Below are 16,876 nucleotides of genomic sequence, written 5' to 3'. Positions count from 1 at the left end.
ACTATGACGCCTAGTTCTCTTTCCTGGGTAGTTACTCCTAAGATAGAACCATACATTTTGTAACTATAGCAAGGGTTATTTTTCCCTATATGCAGCACTTTGCACTTGTCCACTTTAAATTTCATCTTCCGTTTGGAAGCCCAATCTTCCAGTCTCGCAAGGTCCTCCTGCAGTTCATCACAATCTGCTTGTGTCATCCACAAATGTGATCACCTCACTCGTCGTTCTCCTTTTCAGATAATTTATAAATATATTAAAAAGCACTGGTCCAAGTACAGATCCCTGAGGCACTCTTTCCACTGTGAAAACTGACCATTTAATCCTACTATCTGTTTCCTGTCTTTGAACCAACTTGCAATCCACAAAAGACCATCGTCTCCTATCCCATGACTTTTTAGTTTTCTTAGAAGCCTCTCAAGCGGGACTTTGTCGAACGCCTTCTGAAAATCCAAATACACCACATCTACTGGAGGAGGCATTGATAGCCCCTGTGTGGGTGGGAGGGAGGGAATCATAATCCTTGCTCAGTGGCAACACCTAGTGATGAAACAGGGTCTGTGATAGCAAAGTTCCTGAAGGCACCCTAGTGCATGGCCCCGGGATGAGGATCATCACTGCAAAGATTGGACTAAAGTGCAAGGAAGAGGGATTCAGTTTTGTAAGGAACTGGGGAACCTTTTGGGGAAGGGGGGAGTCTCTTCTGAAGGGATGGGCTCCACCTTAACCAGGGTGGAACCAGACTGCTGGCGCTAACCTTGGGCTTGAAGGACCCTTGATCTGACCCAGAATGGCAATTTCTTATGTTCTTATGTTCTTAAATTAGGGAAGCTAACCAAATTGGTAGTGCGGTAATAATGGGAGATTTCAATTACCCCAATATTGACTGGGTAAATGTATCATCGGGACATGCTAGAGAGATAAAGTTCTTGGATGTAATAAATGACAGCTTTATGGAGCAATTGGTCCAGGAACTGACAAGAGAGGAGGCAATTTTAGATCTAATTCTCAGTGAAGCACAGGATTTGGTGAGAGGGGTAACGGTGGTGGGGCCGCTTGGCAATAGTGTTCATAATATGATCACATTTGAATTAATGACTGGTAGGGGGACAGTAAGCAAATCCACGGCTCTCGTGCTAAACTTTCAAAAGGGAAACTTTGATAAAATGAGAAAAATGAGGTAAAAAGTGTGCAAGAGGCGTGGTCACTGTTAAAAAAATACCGTCCTAGAAGCACAGTCCAGATGTATTCCACACATTAAGAAAGTTGGACAGAAGGCAAAACGAATACCAGCATGGTTAACAGAGGAGGTTAAAAAAGCTATTTTAGCCAAAAGATTTTCATTCAAAAATTGGAAGAAGGATCCAACAGAAGAAAATAGGATAATGCATAAGCGCTGGCAAGTTAAATGTAAGACATTGATAAGACAGGTTAAGAGAGAATTTGAAAAGAAGTTGGCCGTAGAGGCAAAAACTCACAGTAAAAACTTTTTAAAATATATCCGAAACAGAAAAGCCTGTGAGGGAGTCAGCTGGACCGTTAGATGATCGAGGGGTTAAAAGGGCACTTAGAGAAAATAAGGCCATCGCAGACAAATTAAATGGTTTCTTTGCTTCAGTGTTAACTGAAGAGGATGTTGGGGAGGTACCCGTACTGGAGAAGGTTTTCATGGGTAATGATTCAGATGGCCTGAACCAAATCACGGTGAACCTAGAAGATGTGGTAGGCCTGATTGACAAATTGAAGGGTAGTAAATCACCTGGACCAGATGGTATACACCCCAGGGTTCTGAAGGAACTCAAAAATGAAATTTCAGACCTATTAGTAAAAATTTGTAACTTATCATTAAAATCAGCCATTGTACCTGAAGACTAGAGGGTGGCTAATGTAACCCCAATATTTAAAAAGGGCTCCAGGGGCAATCCGGGAAACTACAGACCGGTTAGCCTGACTTCAGTGCCAGTTAAAATAGTGGAAATTATTCTAAATGTCAAAATCACAGAATATATAGAAAGACATGGTTTAATGGAACAAAGTCAGTATGGCTTTACCCAAGGCAAGTCTTGCCTCACAAATCTGCTTCACATTTTTGAAGGAGTTAATAAACATGTAGATAAAGGTGAACCTGTAGATGTAGTGTATTTGGATTTTCAGAAGGCTTTTGAAAAGTTCCTCATGAGAGACTTCTAGGAAAAGTAAAAATTCATGGGATAGGTGACGATGTCCTTTTGTGGATTACAAACTGGCTAAAAGACAGGAAACAGAGAGAAGGATTAAATGGACAATTTTCTCAGTGGAAGGGAGTGAGCAGTGGAGTGCCTCAGGGATCTATCTTGGGACCCATACTTTTCAATATATACATAAATGATCTGGAAAGAAATACAACGAATGAGGTAATCAAATTTGCAGATGATACAAAATTGTTCAGAGTAGTTAAATTTCAAGCAGATTGTTATAAATTGCAGGAAGACCTTGTGAGACTGGAAAATTGGGCATCCAAATGGCAGATGAAATTTAATGTGGATAAGTGCAAGGTGATGCATTTAGGGAAAAATAACCCATGCTATAGTTACACAATGTTAGGTTCCATATTAGAAGCTACCACCCGAGAAAGAGATCTAGGCGTCATAGTGGATAACACATTGAAATCATCTGTTCAGTGTGGTGCGGCACTCAAAAAAGCAAACAGAATGTTGGGAATTATTAGAAAGGGAATGGTGAATGAAATGGAAAATGTCAAAATGCCTCTGTATCTCTCCATGGTGAGACCGCACCTTGAATACTGTGTACAATTCTGGTCGCCGCATCTCAAAAAAGATATAGTTGCGATGGAGAAAGTACAGAGAAGGGCAACCAAAATGATAAAGGGATTGGAACAGCTCCCCTATGAGGAAAGACTAAAGAGGTTAGGACTTTTCAGCTTGGAAAAGAGATGGCTGAGGGGGATATGGTAGAGGTGTTTAAAATCATGAGAGATCTAGAACGGGTAAATGTGAATCGGTTATTTACTCTTTCTGATAATAGAAGGACTAGGGGGCAGTCCATGAAGTTAGCATGTGGCACATTTAAAACTAATCGGAGAAAGTTCTTTTTCACTCAACGCACAATTAAACTCTAGAATTTGTTGCCAGAGGATGTGGTTAGTGCAGTTAGTATAGCTGTGTTTAAAAAAGGATTGGATAAGTTCTTGGAGGAGAAGTCCATTACCTGCTATTAATTAAGTTGACTTAGAAAATAGCTACTGCTATTACTAGCAATGGTAACATGGAATAGACTTAGGTACTTGCCAGGTTCTTATGGCCTGGATTGGCCACTGTTGGAAACAGGATGCTGGGCTTGATGGACCCTTGGTCTGACCCAGTATGGCATGTTCTTATGTTTTTATACAACAAGGAACATATTCCTGGGTGGCTGTAAACGAAGGCTCATGGTGCCAGAAATCAGCCCTGGTTCCATTTGAGCTGGAAGCCCAAAGGAGCAGAGTGAAAACTGCCTGGTCAAAAAGACAACTTAATATTCCACATAAAAATTATAAATGAGAAGATTGTTACTTTTTGAAAAAATAACATCCTCGAAGTTTGCTTTTATAAATGTGAAATTCTATGAAAAATTTGGGTGCTAATTGTCAGACTCTGGAGACCTCCATATAGTAACAAGAAATTGCTTATTTTAAATTTTAGGTTTACAATCTACTGCTGTAACAAGCATTTATGCTTCTTGGTCGCAGGCATCCTTGTCTATGTATTTGTTCATTCAGCTAGTTCAGAAGATAAACATTTCAGCAACTAAAAGCTTCTAAGAGTGAGCCTTATGCACTGAGCACCTGAGTTTGTTGTGGCTTTGTGTGATAAGCAGCAAGTGTTGAATGTGACTGAATTTGTTGTGGCTTTGTGTGATAAGCAGCAAGTGTTGAATGACAACATGTGCCGAGAAACAAATGCACCAATAACTACATGAATGGGTACATAAGAACAATGATGTACTCAGATTCGGAATTCCCAGTAGGCAGAGTAGGCAGCTGCCTGAAGGAACTGCAGTGACAGCGGCACCTCCTCCTCCATCCCAGTGGTAATTTGTGTGCAGCGGACTCCTGCGAGAACTGACCTTTAAAGGCACAGAGACTTGCAGGCCAACAGCATTAGGAGCAGAAAATAGAATCACTACCAGCCTGCCCTGCAGGCTGGTAGTGATTCTATTTGGACACAGGACATATTGAACAAATGACTCTATTTAATGTTGGCAATATATAATATAGGCAATTGATTAAATATGATATATTATGGGCATTTGTAAAATCTATATGTAATAACAATGCAATGCATATTTGTACTGTTTTTGTATCTCAAAAAAAAATACATATTTTTTAATTTGTGGATGTGAATGTGTGAGTGTGCTAGCTTAGTTTTAATGTCTATGTAGGTATATATGGGTGGGGTTTGCAATAAACTTTGTATGATTTGTATACAGATTTTGGCTCTCTACAGTTTGTGTATTTCACTGCAACTTTAAGGAGGCAGGAGCAATGGAACGTTGATGCTCATGAAAGTTTCACTGGGACAGAGGAAGTGTACCTTTCATCATGGTGCACCTTCAGAGGGGAACCACCATTTCATTTCATATCTTCAAAGGGGAACCCTTCTCAAGGATCTTGTGCCTAGAGGCACATAAGTAATTCCAGTCCTGAATGAACCAATAGCTCCATGCATGACCATCATAGTGGTTTAGCAGAGCATCTGGATATTTTCAGGGCTCCATGTGTAAAGCACCTAAGGGGTCGATTTTAAAAGGAGCGTGCGCGTGGTTCCTAGTGCGCACACATGGACGCACTGATTTTATAAAATGCGCATGCTGGCGGCACCCGCCCCCCAGCCCTACCTAGAACCCCCCCTTACCTTTGTTGAAGAAGTTATGCCTGCCTCCCGGCAGGTGTAAATTATGCACTGGCCAACGGCCGGCCCGCAATCCTGGGCACAACGGCAAATGGTCGCTGTGCCTGAAGGCTTAGGCCACACTCCGGCACGCCCCCCAGACCGCCCCGGACCACCCCGCCCCTTTTTGCAAGGGGTAAGGGGGGGGGTTCTAGGTAGGGCTGGGGGGACGGGTTAGGTAGGGGAAGGGAAGGGAAGGTAAGGTGCGGAAGGAAAGTTCCCTCCGAGGCCGCTCCGATTTCGGAGCGGCCTCGGAGAGCATGGAGGCAGGCTGCGCGGCTTGGCGCGCGTAAGTTGCACAATTGTGCACCCCCTTGCATGCACCGACCCTGGATTTTATAACATGTGCGCTGCTGCGCACGCATGTTATAAAATCGGGCGTAGATTTGTTCGCGCGCGCAGGGGAAGGCAGGGGTAAGTTTTCAGGGGTTGCGCACGTATGTTACGCGTGCAACCCTTTGAAAATCTACCCCTATATGTTTTTATTTGTTTGATGTAATTTATTATGTATGCTATTATTGTAAATTGCATCTGATGATTCTTTTTTTTTCGGGAATACAGTCCATAAAATATTTTAAATAAATAAATAGAATAATGTAATTAATTACTGAAGGCAAAACACAGTGACAAGCTCAGAAATTTGTTGCCATTTAATTGCATTTAAAGTGAAGTGTAAAGGAGCCTATTTTGTGATTGCAATTAGAATCCATTACCAGGCTTCCTAATCTGATGGGGCCCTTGCTGCAGCAAAGTTCTATTACAGTTCCTTGCAAATGTGTTCCACTTTTTTTTTCCATGCAATTCACTGAAAATTCTTCTTCTTAATTAATGAGACAACATTTTACAGTGGTGTATACAAGGGGTAATTTTCAAACTGTCAATATTGGCACTAATGCTAATGTACATTTTACCCAGTACAGGCTTTGCACCAATTTATGAAGTAAAAGTACATACACGGCTTTCACTTTGTAAACTCGCCATGCACCCAGTCACCTGCACCTATTTTTTTTCTGCCGGTAGAATTTTGTTGAAAAGTACGGGCAAAAATCTAAAAAATTGCCATTTACCCATGTACTTTTTCTGCCTCACCTAACCCCCCCACCCCCCCAACCGAACCACCTCACCTCAATGCGCTTATGTTCCCTTGGAAGGGGAGAAGCTTGCCTGGAGAGGAGCATGACACACTGTTATCCTTCCCTCCTCCTTGAATGTGACCAGTATGATGTCATCAACTAGGGTTGACTAGGACCTTTAAAAACAGTGGTCCTGAGGCACACCACCAATGCACATCGAAACCGCATACCAAAGAGACATGCATCTGAGGCAAGTTTTTCCCATGGAAAATCTTCTGGTTTTGTTTTGTTTTTAAATAGGAAGGAAGAAGAAAGGTAAGATGTTTTCCTCTACATCTACTCCTGCTCAAGGTCTTATGGACCAACACGTACAGCGATCTACTATATTCTCAAGTGATATGAATTTGGAAGCTTTTGTTTTATCTGGTGTTTAGATGAGTCCAGAACCTAGTCTGTCACCACCTTTGCTTGTTGTTTTAGAACATGAAACTATGAGATCTCAGACTTTCAACTGGACTTCCATTGGAGTTTCTGTGAGGAATGAGAGGGAGGAATCACAGGTCATTTCTGGATTATTAGGAGAGACACTTGAAAAGAACTCAGTGGGAGTTCATGCCCTTGGAAGTTCCTTTAGCTCAAGAAGATTAAAAAACCTCACAAAAGGATATTAATTTGAATGTAGGGGGAAGTTCTAATTTATCTTCAAGAACCCCTTTTCTATCTCTTTTGCAGTTACCAGATGAGGTGTTTGATGCTAATGAACCTGTTTCTTTATTAGAATTTTGGTGTATGGTTATAAACGTTGACAAATCTATGGCAAATTCTGTATCTCAGTTAAGTAAGATCACTCAAGATACTAAAGTGAAACTTCAGCAGCATGAGATACATTGAGCTAATACTGAGATTTCTTCTGATGCTCTTAAGATACAAGTTTCTTCTTTATAAGCTGTAAGCACTGCACATAATAAAGATAGCTTGATATTACACGGTCACCTAGAGGCAAATAACATAGTAACATAGTAATGATGGCAGAAAAAGAAAAAAATGATGCTACGATCCTGCTCGCGGAGCCCATCCCACGAGCAGGCCCTCCACTCACTGCCATGGCCGACGCCGGCCTGACACTGTCTGATTTCTTCCTGCGGCCTAGGCCGCCTCCGGACCATGCTGCCACCCAGACTGCTGCTTCTGCCTTCCATGGCAGGCCGCCGCTGACCCATCTTCTAACGTGGCCCAGAGGCCGCGGCTGTCGCCTGTCTTCATGGCCTGGCCGCTGCCGCTCCTTTCATCTTCATGGCCCGAGCACCGCCGTCGGGGCCATCTTGCGGCAGGAAGCTGCTGACGAGTCCTCTCTTCGCGGCCTAATGCCACCGCCGGGCCCAGCTTTTCTTCACAGCCTGGAGGCCACCGCTGTCTATGGTCCTGCTCCACTCCCTGGGCCCTCCTCTAGGTGCCGGTGCGCACCTCTTCTTCGGATATAATGGGCCAGCAACGGGAAAAGCCCACAGTCCCACCGGAAGTCTTCATCAGCTTCACTTCCTGCTTCAGCCCTATAAAAGGGCTCAGTTCCTGTTCCTCAGGGCCTTCGGATCTAGGTCCCATGGTCGTTCATGCTCCTCTTCGCAGGATCAAGGTCCTCCATGGTCTTCATTTGTCCAAGATTGCTCTTCGTTCTTTGTCTTCGATGTTCCTGGGCTTGTTCCTCATCAGAGCTCCTTCGTCACCTGTTCCATGTCCTGATGTTCCAGATGTTCCTTGGTCCTGATGCTAGAAGTCCTGATGTTCCGTGGCTCCGTTCCTGAGAGTCCTGATGTTCTAGATGTCCAGATGTTCCGTGTTCCTGATGTCCTGGTCCAGATGTCTTCGTCTTCGCCTCTGCAACCAGTTCCCAGTTTCCTTGCGTCCACCTTTCCTGGCGTGCCACCATTGTGGTCTGTGACCAGCCCATGGGGGGCTTTGTGGGGCGCCTTGTGGAACATTGCCTCCTTCTTGTCTGCAGCACAAGCCTCCGGAAGACTTCTGTTTTTAATGCCTTGCTTCTGAGAATCCTGAGTCTTGAATCCTGTCCTGGTCTTTGGAGTTCCTTGTGCCTGCTTCCGTCCATGCCCAAGACTCTGCCAGAACCTTCTCCGCTCCAGCATGGTCCGCGACCAGCCACAGGCAGCTGTGTAGGGCACGCCCCGGTGCAGGCCTCTACTGAATCTTCGACATGTTCCAGTCTCAAGTTCCACTTCTTCGCCTGGAGTCTGCTTCGCACTCAGCGTGGTCCGCGACCAGACATGGGCGGCTGTGTAGGGTGCGCTGGGATGCAGTTCTCACCCACTACTTTCGCCTGAGTCCTGAATCCTTGCCTGAGACCTCCAAGTAACCTGAATCTTTGTCCGAGTCTTCTGAGTAACCTGAATCCTTGTCTGAGTCTTCTGAGTATCCAGAGTCTTCGTCTGAGTCTTCTGAGTAACCTGAATCCTTGTCCAAGTCTTTTGAGTATCCTGAGTCTTCGTCTGAGTCTTCCAAGTTCCTGACTTCCTGCCTTGTCTTGTTCCTGCCCTCAGCCTCCGTCTGGCCTCACGCACTCGTCCCCAAGCGGCGGGTCCAGAAGGGCTACCAAGTGGCCAGAGAGCTACTCTTGTGACCAGAATTGCATTGCTGGTTCACACTGGTGCATGTAGGTCCAGCGGACGGCTTACCCTGCCTTGTTCCTGCTCTGAAGTTTCTTGCCTTAGTTCCAGTCCTGCTTGTTCCTGCTCCGCCCATGCTTGCATGCTCTTACCTCTCACGGTGTGCCTTGGGGCTCCTCTCTGACTCCTGCCGAGGTTCAGGGGCTCACGCTCTCCCATGAGCTAGCTACCACGTTTCCACCCTCTCTACACCAGCCTTAGGCTGCACCTGCATCAGGATCTGCAGGCCTCGCGTTCGCAAAAAATGGTCCATCTAGTCTGCCCAGCAAGCTTCCCAAGATAGTAACTGACACTGCAGGTTATTCCCTATATTTCTCTTAAGGGTAGTAACTGCCACTCCTCGCAGGTTACCCCCATGTTTCTCCTAAGCGTAGTAATTGCCGCTCCATGCCGGTTAAGCTTTTTTATTTATTCCCATTCTCTAGCCTTTTAGGGATCCACAGTGTTTATCCCATGCCCCTTTGAAATCCTACACAGTTTTAGTCTTCACCACTTCCTCCGGAAGGGCATTCCAGGAATCCACCACCCTCTCAGTGAAGAAATATTTCCTGACATTGGTTCTAAGTCTTCCTCCCTGGAGTTTCAAATCATGACCCCTAGTTCTACTAAATTGTTTCCATTGGAAAAGGTGAACATCAATTAAGGTGTAGAAATTTACACTATGGTAACTTTCCTATGTCTAGATTATTATGAGCAATAGAATTGCTTAAAAAATACTTTAAAGAAATTTTAAGGCTCTCAGAAGAAAATATCCATCTACTCTCAAAAATTTATTATTTACCTAGGTCTAAGAGATTGCCTATTGATGTGAAGGAAGAGGTGGACTATTTTTCTCAAGAGTGTCTGGCTTTTTCAGACTTTCTTGAAACCTCTATTGATGATATTCCTATTACTGGTCACTTTTTGTAGGGAATTAGATAAAGATATGGTATTTCAGAGATACTTTAAGACAGGGATTTCTAAACCTGTCCTGGGGACCCCACAGCCAGTCAGGTTTTCAGGATATCCACAATGAGATAAATATTCATGACAGAAATTTGCATACACTGTGTATCCATCATATGCAAATTTATCTCATGCATATTTTTTGTGCATATCCTGAAAACTCGACTGTCTGTGGAATCCCCAGGACACATTTGGAAAGCCCTGTTTTAAGAACAAAGATCAGTTGTTTAGTGGACAGAAAATATAAATATTTCCCAATGTTTCTAGGGAGACTCATTGCTGTAGGAAGCAATTTTTGCAAATTAGGAATAGTGTTATATTGTTGACTACACCCTTTTTTTTTTAAATTTCTATGTAAATGTGTGATTTCATATAAAAAAACTAGATTTGTTTTACAGATCCCCTCTATTTGAAAACCTTTTTGAGAGATAAACAACAGGATAATTAAAATCTTCTATTTTGCAGACTCATTATATAAATTTTCCTCTGTTTCCTTATTCTATTTCATTTCTTAGTGAGATTTAAATATTCCTTGGTTTCTTCTTTAGGGGGCTTGAATTATCGTTTATTTTTGGGTATATTTGATGTTAAATGATTGGAATGTTGCTTTGGATGATAATTCCTTTTTTATTTGGTTTGTAATACATGATAAATCAAAAAAAGTATTTATTTAAAAAAAGCAAAAGTACCTGTGGAGTAGAGATGTGCTTCGGATAAAAATTTCATGTCGGGCTTCGTTTGGGAGCCCCCCCGCGGGAATTTTGTTTTTCCCACGGTTCGGGGTCTTTTTTTTTCCGGGGGCCCCGATTTTCGGTTTAGTGTGCACTTACCTGGCAGAGTTAGTGCGCGCTACCAGGAGTTAGCACGCACTAACTCCCGTTAGCGTGCAATAACTCAAAAATGAGTTTTTTCCGAAATTTCAGAAAAAATGCAATCGTTTTTCGGTTCTCCCGGTTGTAAATCTAGGCACTCCTGGCTGTAAATCTTCATTTGCCTTTCCAATAATCACATGGTCAAAGCCCCACTACTTTCTCAATTTTTTGTATACTTTTGAATTCCACAAAAGTATATCACAAACATTATGTGATGATCTGCTGGATGCCTTCATCAAGAAAAGTGATTTTAAGTGCCATCAGCACAACAAGGAATAAAAACCTGAATGTTATCAGCCTATTAAAAAATGTCACACCAAGCCATTCCTTCCTAATGGCTGGAGGTAGATATTGAACAAGACAGAGGACTGCGCAGATCCCTGCGGGACCCCTGAAGCCACTACCTTCCATGATGAACAACTATCTTCCTACTGGAATCACTGCCTTTTGTCCTGCAAAATGACTCAGACCATGAGAGAATATTTCCCCCTAACCTAGGATGGCGGAGTTGCTCAATTAATAGCTCATGGCTAACCATGTCAAAAGCTGCAGAGATATCCATTTGAACTAGGATTCTAGCACCTCTGCAATCAAGCCTCTGATATAATGTATCCAGTAAAGATAAAAATAGGAAGGTCCATATTCAATGTTGTGCATTAACCGGTTACACATAACCGGTAACTGGTTACCTGGCTAGAATTTAGCCGGATAAGGGTAGAATATAGCCAGGTAAGCCATTTAGACAGATAACTATTACATTATTCGTCTAAATGGCTTTTGAATATAGACCTCAAGTTTTCTGTTCCATGTGCCTTTCTAAACCCATATTGCTTATCATCCAATAATTATGATCATCCAAAAACTCCTCAAGCTGTATAAATATGTATTTTTCAAGAAACTTTCCCAGAGAAGGAAGGTTGGATACTGGACACTAGTTGGACATCATATCCTTTGAAAGTGCTGGATTCTTCTGCACTGCCCTGTCTCCATTTTAAATAGTATAGGTAATATCCCTCCTTCATAGACTGATTTATATTCTGAGTTACCCATTCATAAGTGAAATACAATGTAACTATCCTATTTATATTTTCTTGAGAAATTCATTGTCCTCTTTCCGAGTATATGACTTTCTGTATGCTAAAAATGCTCTCAGCATCAGACGTTTGTCATGCTGTTAATTGCACAGACATATATATATATATATATATGTACATATATATATATATATATATATATATATATATATATATGTACATATAAAAGTCGATTTTAAAAGCCCTACAGATGCCAAAGCCAGGAGATATGTGTGTGTCTTGGGCCCGATTTTAAAAAGCGCACGAGTACACGTGTATCTCCCGATACGCGCACAAATCAAAAACTTAAAAAGGGGGGCAGGGCATGGGCGGAAGGTGGATAGGACATGGGCAATCCGGGTCTGTAATATCAAGTCTGCACGTAAGTATTTAAGTGCACAAGCGCCATGCCAGCGTCCCCTACCGCGTAACTTTACTTCTGCTATGGATGGTGTGTAAGTTTTGAATAAAAATATCAGGGCTAGTTAGCAGAGTTGAAGGATCAGAGCTAATAGGGTAAAGGGAGGCTATCTAGCTAGGGAGGTTAGGAAGTCCTATCCTTTACCAGGACAAACAGGGAACGAACTGGGGAAACGGGGGTATATAGCGTCGGCGCACTTGCCTAGCAAACTCTCCCCCACTTATGTGGTAAGAGACTGCATTTGTATGCATTTTATACATGTCCATATAACATTGTGCGAACTACCGAGTTTATAACATATGTGCATATGGTATAAAAAATGGTTGCGTCCATTGGTGTGAGCCAGCATACGCGCATACATGTACACCTGCGCGGCTTTTTGAAAGTTACCCTCATATTGGACACATGATATTAGACACAAAAAGAGTTTGAATTAGCACAAGTTCAAAACTTGTAAGCTCTAATGCCAGTTTTCAAGGTTTCTATGAATTCAAATCTGCCAGCTGTGGGACTCCTGCAGTTGCAGACTTACAAAACACATTCAGGTCTTTGCATCTAGCGTACGGTTGGCCAAATATGCAGATGCAAGAACTTTTGTATAAAGTGAAATTTTTCTAAGGAATATCCATTCCATCCAGGAATTTGATGAAAATCATCTCTGGCTCTATTTAGATATCTTTGAAGGAATCCAACATTCTGACTGCTTTCTCTATCCACTCCATCTTCAAACCTCCCCCTCCTGTTTTCTCCATACTGTTGAGGGAGGAAACAATAGGAGGAGAGGGGCTGTATTAGGGAACAGCATGTCTCTTCTCTATTTTGGCTATGTTTTCTCCAGCTTCAATCTTATACCCCTCCTCTCCTGTTCCCTGCAAGCTGCTTGTGAGGGGAAGAGCTGGGACAGGGAGCAGAAAGAGCTGAAACTAATGAAAGTTTTGTACTCTGTAGCTTTCTTCAGATGATTGAATTAAGAAGTGGAGGAGCTTAAGGTTTGTTACTTGTGTAACAGGTTGTCGGTTATGCAACAGGTTAATTATATGTTTTCTCCCATGGTCACAGAATTGCAGGAGCCTGGAGGCACAGATTTTTACTATCTAACTTTTTTACAGACACAAATTTATGCACAGCTGGACTTACTATGCTGAGATTTACCCTTATATGTATTGAAATGTAGTTCCCAAAATGGCCCTCTTTAGTACTTTGTGTCAAAAGCAAGTTTTTTCATTAACACATTTGTGCTTACTAGAAGTGTAGTTAAATTGGTATTTTAATGCAAATGTGTTAACCTGCTGTAATTTTAAATGATCTGATTAGCATATTTTTCATCTAATTAGCTCATTTACATATTTTTTATGTTAGTTCACATTACATCCACATTAACGGTAATATAGAAGCAATACATCACAGCATTTACTACCACAAGCGTTAACGCACATTAACACTTGCAGTAATGCACTTTAGTATATCGGTCCTAAGTCTTTGAAAATGTACCCCTTTAAATTTCAAATGACCTAATGCTTTGTAACAACCACACACATAAAAGGGAATAATAAGACACTAGTTGACACCTGGTGAAATTCATCAGTGAATGTTTTTCCCCATGCCCCCCAAGGATGTCAACATTCTTCCCCAGCCTGACACCATTACTTGCACCCACCAGGCTCTCTACCTCCATCATGCCTCAGTGCTGTGGTTTCCCTGATCACAAGGCCCATACTGTTTGGGACCACAGGGCTTTGCAAAGAGCACGGAACCTGATACTTTCCCAGACTTAAGTGTATTAAATATATATATATATATATTTGTTTCCTCACAGAATACCAGACATAGTCCTCCTATGGCTGTAAATTCTGTTGGTCTCCCTCAGCTTTCTCACACCTCTGCCAACACGGCACTCTCCCCTCTCATCTTTTTACTTTACAGCTGCACAGTTTTGAAAACAAACACCAACATTGTAATCCAGCCTGGAATTTACTTGGATATTTGGACAACTCATTCTTTGTTTATTCCACACTGACACGATGAAGGGGTTATATATTTCTAATGATTATCACAGATGTATAACTTGTTGACATTTCTTTCTAGGTATTCAGTTAGACTAACATGGTAAGCACAGTACTTCTTTCTAGATTTATTAAGAAATTTTCAAAAAGTTGAAATATTTCTTTGACAAGTAGAGTGAATTGTACATTGATGACAGTAATGGAACCAGCTATGTTGATGATATGGAGATCCACTTAACAGGTCTACAAAATAATGCACAAGCATAAATCTCCACACAACAAAACCGATCATCCTTTGAGCTGGCCTATCTATTTTTGCAGAATGAGGAAAAAAATAGCCCCAGATAATTGACCATGTATACAGCTCAGGAATTTTGGCATCTATGTCCTCAAAAGAAATACCTTTTTAGTACAGAGGATAATTGGATAATTTCTACATCATTAACTAAAATTAAAATTGTTTTCAAATATATCCATAACAGATATATTCTTTACCATTGTAAGAATTCATGCAGCATATGACAAGGCAAAGAAAACATAGTGGCTGCCTAAGATTTTTGTTTAACAGATTAGGAATGAAGCGAGGTGCTTCTATAAACTTGGTGAGTGGTGAAGTGAACAATTCTCATGTAAGTAAACCTGAAGAATAAACCTTAAGAGGTCCATAATCAAAGGATTTCTCCAGCTAACTTTGGGAGTTAGTTGAACAGATTGTGCTGTTTCAATTTCTGCCCCCTCCTCCGCCCCCAACTGGCTAAATTTTGTCCAGGTAAATCATAGTCTGCACAAAATTTAGCTTGATAAAAAGAGGCATCCTTGGAAGCTTTGCCGGGATACATTAAACTGTGGTGGATTAGTGCTGATATTCAGCAGTAGCCAGCCAAAGTTGCTCACCTAACACTGGTCGGCAGAACAGCACACCTAAAGTTAAACTAACAACTGTGCTCAGTTAATTTTAGAAGGATATTTAGTCCAACCTTACTTGGACTGAATATTCGGATGATGCTAACCGACAAAGCTGTCGATTAACTTTGCAAATAGCCAGCTGAATATGGGCCTCATAAGTTTAAAGGATGACCATTATACATCTATTTTAAGTCACGTGAATGTGTTCAGAATGCTTCTACTGCTATGCATTGGGTATTGCCCCATACCTGGCAATGGTGTGCAGGTGCTCAAACATATGTGTAAATTTCTGAGGACAGAGTCAGTTAAGATAGGACATGAATTTGGAGATTCCTTTTCAATTATAGAAGGCTAAAAGTTTTGAAGAATGGGAATCCATCGCTCGCAAACTCGAGGTTAAGGTTTTTATCGTACAAAGATTTTGAGTATAAGAGCTGGGTTATGTTTGTCATAAAGATAAATGGGGTAATCTTTGGACTGTGTTTGTAGGAGATTTTTGGATGGAGTGGCCACCTACTCATGGGCGTTGGTGTTTGTTGCTGAAATAACTGGTAATCAGGTGGTCGCCAAGTCGGTTCATTGTCCTGCTCTCTCTTTTTTTCCTGTACTTTTTTTTTCCTGTGTTTTTTGCAGTGTTTGCTTTAAAAATTTAGTTGGGACTGAGATATTTATGAGTTATGTGTTTGTGTTTTTGTAGAGTTGGCACTTCCCCTGATGAAGCTGTTGTGGCAAAACGAGGGCTTTTGTGAGGGAGGCAGCACCGGAGGTTATGACGCGGAAGGAGTTCCATGCCCATATAAATTTGCAGAAGAGTGTGGAAGAGAGGTGAATTGAGTAGAGGGGACATCGAAGAAGGAGTTGAGCGTGTATATCGATCTGGGGACCGGAGGAGGTCACAATAGTGTTGGTTGATGTTATTATTTGTGGTAATTGTGGGTGGATCCTTGGGCCGGTGGCAGATGACCATGCCCCCGGGGAAAGATCCCGAGAGGGACCACCGGTCAGGCTCAGAGTTAGGAGACAGACACATTCTAGTTCTTTTATTAAATAGTGTATTGAACCACCAGAGGTGGCAGTAGTGAGCTGGAAGCGCCCGGCTGGGCTGTAGTCCCTCAGATACTGGAACAGTGATCCCGGGATGGCTGGGCTGTAGAGAAACTAAATATAGTGAGTAGGCAGGGTATGCAGAGTTCCGGTACCGAACCTTGATAGTAACACTCACCCAATAGTCTCATAGAAGTAGTCCAGGTGTTAGGCCCTCAAGGAGCGAGTACCTGGTTCCAGGGAAAGCTCTGAGAGAGAGATGGTGACTCACTGGTGTAGTAGACAGCGATGACTTCCAGGCAGAAGAGGTATTCAGCAACCAGTCCGGGAACATGGGCCCTCAAGGAGCGAGTACTGGTTCCAGACTGTGACCTGAAAACAAAGAGAGCGAGGCCCCCGAGGAGTGGGTACCCCTGGTAAGTCCGAGGAGGCAGAGTAGCTTAGGTAGAGTAACCCTATCCTTGCTAACTCGATTAGTTAGCATTTTCAGAGACCTTATATATCCGGAACGGAAGACGTCATCTCAGGGGGACGCCCCTGAGGTTCGCGCCACTGCTGGTACATCAGTCGGGGCCATGCTGCACACGTGCCCTTAGGCCCTTTGAATCATGGCGGATTGCAGCGTCGAGCCATTCCAGGGACGCCGGAGGGAGACGGCAGAAAGACAACGCGGCAGCCAACCTTCCACTTGAGCAAGAGGGAGTCGCCAAGGAGGTAAAGAGGGCGGAGTGAAGACGTCGGGCAGCGATGGTCGCAACAGTTGAATAGTCGGTTTTGTGATAAAGCGGGACTGGTAGGTTGGAGAGGGGATCAACATCGCAAAATACTGGTTTGAGAAGGAAGTTGATGTGGTGTTGACAGTGTTCTTCGTGACAGGAAGACTGGAGAAATTTGCAATACCATTACCGTAACAGTTGAAGTGGGGGTCTTATTAGA

General features: G+C 42.6%; 1 protein-coding gene across 1 annotated transcript in view; it reads right to left on the bottom strand.

Annotated features, from left to right (window-relative positions):
* LOC115092374 (epithelial-stromal interaction protein 1-like) overlaps positions 1-16,876 on the bottom strand; it is a 133,921-nt gene that overhangs the window by 46,272 nt on the left and 70,773 nt on the right. The window lies entirely within an intron of this gene.

This window comes from Rhinatrema bivittatum, chromosome 5 (assembly GCF_901001135.1).
Source record: "Rhinatrema bivittatum chromosome 5, aRhiBiv1.1, whole genome shotgun sequence".
Lineage (NCBI taxonomy): Eukaryota > Metazoa > Chordata > Amphibia > Gymnophiona > Rhinatrematidae > Rhinatrema > Rhinatrema bivittatum.
The sequence above is the reverse complement of the archived record's forward strand: the minus strand, read 5'-3'. Positions and strand labels throughout refer to the sequence as shown.